Here is a 5,992-nt window from a genome sequence, read left to right on the forward strand (position 1 = left end):
CACTGCATATGATTCTCTCACCATTGAAAGAATGGTGGAGGATTATATGAGTGACCGCATCCAAGTAGGCACGTCAGACAGTCCGTACGTATACTGGCAGGAAAAAGAGGCAATTTGGAGGCCCTTGCAGAAACTGGCTTTATTTTACCTAAGTTGCCCCCCCTCCAGTGTGTACTCCGAAAGAGTGTTTAGTGCAGCCGCTCACCTTGTCAGCAATCGGCGTACGAGGTTACTTCCAGAAAATGTGGAGAAGATGATGTTCATCAAAATGAATTATAATCAATTCCTCCGTGGAGACATTCACCAGCAGCAATTGCCTCCAGAAAGTACACAGGGACCTGAGATGGTGGATTCCAGAGGGGACGAATTAATAATCTGTGAGGAGGGGGATATACACAGTGAAAGGGGTGAGGAATCGGATGATGAGAAGGAGGTGGACATCTTGCCTCTGTAGAGCCAGTTTGTTCAAGGAGAGATTGATTGCTTTTTTTTGGTGGGGGCCCAAACCAACCAGTCATTTCAGTCACAGTCGTGTGGCAGACCCTGTCGCTGAAATGATGGGTTCGTTAAAGTGTGCATGTCCTGTTTATACAACATAAGGGTGGGTGGGAGGGCCCAAGGACAATTCCATCTTGCACCTCTTTTTTCTTTAATTTCTTTGCATCATGTGCTGTTTGGGGACTATTTTTTTGAAGTGCCATCCTGCCTGACACTGCAGTGCCACTCCTAGATGGGCCAGGTGTTTGTGTCAGCCACTTGTGATGCTTAGCTTAGCCATCCAGCGACCTTGGGGCACCTCTTTTTTTCTTTGCATCATGTGCTGTTTGGGGACTATTTTTTAAATCTGCCATCCTGTCTGACACTGCAGTGCCACTCCTAGATGGGCCAGGTGTTTGTGTCGGCCATCCAGCGACCTTGGTGCACCTCTTTTTTTTCTTTGCATCATGTGCTGTTTGGGGACTATTTTTTAAAATCTGCCATCCTGTCTGACACTGCAGTGCCACTCCTAGATGGGCCAGGTGTTTGTGTCGGCCACTTGGGTCGCTTAGCTTAGTCACACAGCTACCTCACTGCACCTCTTTTTTTCTTTGCATCATGTGATGTTTGGGGACTATTTTTTTGAAGTGCCATCCTGTCTGACACTGCAGTGCCACTCCTAGATGGGCCAGGTGTTTGTGTCGGCCACTTGGGTCGCTTAGCTTAGTCATCCAGCGACCTCGGTGCAAATTTTAGGACTAAAAATAATATTGTGAGATGTGAGGTGTTCAGAAAAGACTGAAAATGAGTGGAAATTATGGTTATTGAGGTTAATAATACTATGGGATCAAAATGACCCCAAAATTCTATTATTTAAGCTGTTTTTGAGGGTTTTTTGTAAAAAAACACCCGAATCCAAAACACACCCGAATCCGACAAAAAAAATTTCAGGGAGGTCTTGCCAAAACGCGTCCGTATCCAAAACACGGCCGCGGAACCGAATCCAAAACCAAAACACAAAACCTGAAAAATTTCCGGTGCACATCACTAGTTTTGACTATGTGTGGGTTTCATTAAACCCTAGTTAATCCCTAGTCTTGCCTTTGTGATATCACACAAATTTGAATGCACCCTAGGTGAAAATATTTAAAAACAAAGATATCTGTAATATCTAAAACTTAGGAGCAAAATTATTTATATTCAGGACAAAGAGATTATTCATTTGTAGGGTGCTCCAGTGATGAAAGCTCTCTGGGTAACCACTGATGGTTCCACCTTCTGGTATCACTCTTTACTGTTGCTGTAGAGAAGTAAAGTTCTGTCTCTTTTAGCTACTGCTTAGTATAATATAGTGCAGAGAGGGAAAGAAAATTCCTCTGACTTGGTCTAATTGTGTCTTGCATGTAAGTAGCTATTAAATGACTGCTAGAACCTTGTGCCAGACTGATCTACAAAGAGATAAAGTTGGTGGATTGGTGATATGAGCCACAAGTTTCTACACTACTTCTGCTTTTTGTTGATTATGATATTATTACTGCACCTGATATTCCAAGGTGGTCTCCCATCCCAGTACTGCTCAGGCTTATCACTGCTTAGCTTCCAAGATCAAACAAGATCATGGGTGTAGCCAGTAAAAAGTGGCAGTCATGATCAGTTTGAAACAAATGAGAGTGTGGTTTGTGGCATAAATATCAAAGAAGTACTTCTGCTGTCCAATAAATCTTGCACAGTGCCTCTGTTACCCATGTATTGTCAGAGGAGCCTGCTTGTTACTGTCTATGGTGGGATATGGGTGGTGAGCCCCGCGGCAGGTGGTGAGAGATGAGTGGCAGGGTGCAGGTGGTGAGTGGTGGGCAGCTGGTGGGGAGCGGCGGGCGGTGAGCAGCGAGCAGTGAGCGGCACGTGGCGGAGAATAAGTGGCGGTGACTTCATCAGCACCAGAGTGCCCTCACAAGTCCAGCGCACTATGCATATGCGTAGGGACAGGCCTGGGTACAGCTAAGCACCATGGGGTAGCCGTGGTGACCATCGGGAAGCAGCTGCAGGAGCCACTGCACTACGGAGGAGGAGGTGTAAGGTGCGGCAGCGGCATTTTACCTGACCGCTCGCCGCTCCCCTGCTCCTCCAGTATCAGCGCTTCTCTCATGTGTGTGGGAGCGAGCTGCCCCCTTGCCCCACCCCATTCTGACACACCTGACTACATGTTTCAGATAAAAAATAAAAATTGTCATGTGTCATTCATTCATCTTAAAAGTGCCTTTTGTTTCATTATGACAAAATACTTATCTCCATTCACAATGACTTGACAATAAGATTTGAACTTGAGTCTTTTAACCACTTGCATGGCATGGACGCATCAGATGCGACCATGCCTGCAAGTGCTTTATCTGACCTGGTCGCACAGGATGCGACCAGTCAGATAAACAGTACTAGCAGTGGCAGGGAAGGAAAACTTCCCTCCGCTGCTGCTGTCAGAGGGACAGTGTTTGTCATGTTGCTGATCACTGCTGATCGGTCAGCATGGCAGGATCCCCCTTCCAGCGGCTGCAGACAATAGCAGCCGCTGGGGAGTGTAAATTAACCCCCCAAGCCACCCCCAGACCCCCCCTATATATCTGCAGGCTGTCCCAGCTTTTAAAATGAAAGCCGCGATGGTCACAATGTTACCGATGTTCCGATGGTCGCTATGTTCCCGATCGATGTTTGTATGTTTTGGGGGGAAACATTTTTTTACAAACATCCCAAAAAAATATATATATTTTTTTTTTTACTAAAATCATTTTTGATAGGGTTAAATTCTTGTTCTTCACCTAATTCACTCATGAAAGAAAAAACACGCCAATTTTGGAGAGATTTTTGAGCAAAAAAAATCTTCAGTTATGTATTTAATGTTATTGTTAAATAGGCAGTTTACATTAACAAATGTTTCTTATACAGTACAAGAGTTGAAAATGCTTAAATTAATGAAAATTTTATATATATATATATATATACTGTATGTGTGTGTGTGTGTATATATATATATATATATATATGGGTGTAGTATTGTATGCCGGCGGCCGGGCTCCCGACGACCAGCATACCAGTGCCGGAATCACGTCTGCCGGCATACCGACAGCATGGCGACCGCAAATGAGCCCCTTGCGGGCTCACTATGCTAGCCAAACTGCGCTCGCCACGCTGCGGGCACGGTGGCCACGCTATTTATTCTCCCTCCTGGGGGTCGTGGACAACCAAGAGGGAGATAAACTGTCGGTATGCAGGCTGACTGTGCGCCGGGATCCCGACAGCTGGCAAACTGAAGACCACCCATATATATATATATATCTATATATATCTATATATATCTATATATATATATCTATATATATATATCTATATATATATATATATATATATATATATATATTAGGGTGATATTCTGCCTTTAGGCAGCCTGTTTTTAAGATAAAAAAAATAGTATATTCAACGGATGCATTAGTTTAAAATAAATATTTTATGATAGTAATAAACATAAACAGCAGGAAACTAATTCCCACTTTATGAATAGTAAAAACATATAAGAGATACATTTACCTAATATGACAAGATGTAATTCTAAAAACAGTACACCTATTGGATACTCTGTCTCTCTCGCTTCTTCCTTATTATGCTTTTCCATGTGTTCATTTTCTGTTATGGAAAACTGCCAGTAGTTTCTATGCAGCATGACTGCAAAACCACTGCAGGATTTCCTAAAGCTTAGATTTGCTGGCATTAGGCAGAACTGGCAGAATAATGCTCTCATTTTGTGCACTGTACTTCTAAGAATATAAATAGTGCTTTCAAAAAATGCAGACTCCCTGCAGTATATATTTAGGGATTATCTTGTCTTCCAGCGTACACATCACAAAATTAGCTTTTTTAATATACATTAACCATTTGCTGTGTCTCCCAACCTGCACCTCACTTTGAACTAGAGATGTGCACTTGAAATTTTTCGGGTTTTGTGTTTTGGTTTTGGGTTCGGTTCCGCGGCCGTGTTTTGGGTTCGACCCCGTTTTGGCAAAACCTCACCGAATTTTTTTTGTCGGATTCGGGTGTGTTTTGGATTCGGGTGTTTTTTTCAAAAATCACTAAAAAACAGCTTAAATCATAGAATTTGGGGGTCATTTTGATCCCAAAGTATTATTAACCTCAAAAACCATAATTTCCACTCATTTTCAGTCTATTCTGAACACCTCACACCTCACAATATTATTTTTAGTCCTAAAATTTGCACCGAGGTCGCTGGATGACTAAGCTAAGCGACCCAAGTGGCCGACACAAACACCTGGCCCATCTAGGAGTGGCACTGCAGTGTCACGCAGGATGGCCCTTCCAAAAAACACTCCCCAAACAGCACATGACGCAAAGAAAAAAAGAGGCGCAATGAGGTAGCTGTGTGAGTAAGCTAAGCGACCCTAGTGGCCGACACAAACACCTGGCCCATCTAGGAGTGGCACTGCAGTGTCACTCAGGATGGCCCTTCCAAAAAACACTCCCCAAACAGCACATGACGCAAAGAAAAAAAGAGGCGCAATGAGGTAGCTGTGTGAGTAAGCTAAGCGACCCTAGTGGCCGACACAAACACCTGGCCCATCTAGGAGTGGCACTGCAGTGTCACGCAGGATGGCCCTTCCAAAAAACACTCCCCAAACAGCACATGACGCAAAGAAAAAAAGAGGCGCAATGAGGTAGCTGTGTGAGTAAGCTAAGCGACCCTAGTGGCCGACACAAACACCTGGCCCATCTAGGAGTGGCACTGCAGTGTCACGCAGGATGGCCCTTCCAAAAAACACTCCCCAAACAGCACATGACGCAAAGAAAAAAAGAGGCGCAATGAGGTAGCTGTGTGAGTAAGCTAAGCGACCCTAGTGGCCGACACAAACACCTGGCCCATCTAGGAGTGGCACTGCAGTGTCACGCAGGATGGCCCTTCCCAAAAAAACACTCCCCAAACAGCACATGATGCAAAGAAAAAAAGAGGCGCAATGAGGTAGCTGTTTGAGTAAGCTAAGCGACCCTAGTGGCCGACACAAACACCTGGCCCATCTAGGAGTGGCACTGCAGTGTCACGCAGGATGGCCCTTCCAAAAAACACTCCCCAAACAGCACATGACGCAAAGAAAAAAAGAGGCGCAATGAGGTAGCTGTGTGAGTAAGCTAAGCGACCCTAGTGGCCGACACAAACACCTGGCCCATCTAGGAGTGGCACTGCAGTGTCACGCAGGATGGCCCTTCCAAAAAACACTCCCCAAACAGCACATGACGTAAAGAAAAAAAGAGGCGCAATGAGGTAGCTGTGTGAGTAAGCTAAGCGACCCTAGTGGCCGACACAAACACCTGGCCCATCTAGGAGTGGCACTGCAGTGTCACGCAGGATGGCCCTTCCAAAAAACACTCCCCAAACAGCACATGACGCAAAGAAAAAAAGAGGCGCAATGAGGTAGCTGTGTGAGTAAGCTAAGCGACCCTAGTGGCCGACACAAACACC

The 5,992-nt window shown here is 44.9% G+C and overlaps 1 pseudogene; it reads right to left on the bottom strand.

Moving 5' to 3' along the window:
* Positions 1 to 2,005: 2,005 nt before the first annotated feature.
* Positions 2,006 to 2,126, bottom strand: LOC134930510 (5S ribosomal RNA; annotated as a pseudogene).
* Between the last annotated feature and the right edge of the window lie 3,866 nt (positions 2,127 to 5,992).

Source organism: Pseudophryne corroboree, chromosome 5 (assembly GCF_028390025.1).
Source record: "Pseudophryne corroboree isolate aPseCor3 chromosome 5, aPseCor3.hap2, whole genome shotgun sequence".
NCBI classification, from domain to species: Eukaryota; Metazoa; Chordata; class Amphibia; order Anura; family Myobatrachidae; genus Pseudophryne; species Pseudophryne corroboree.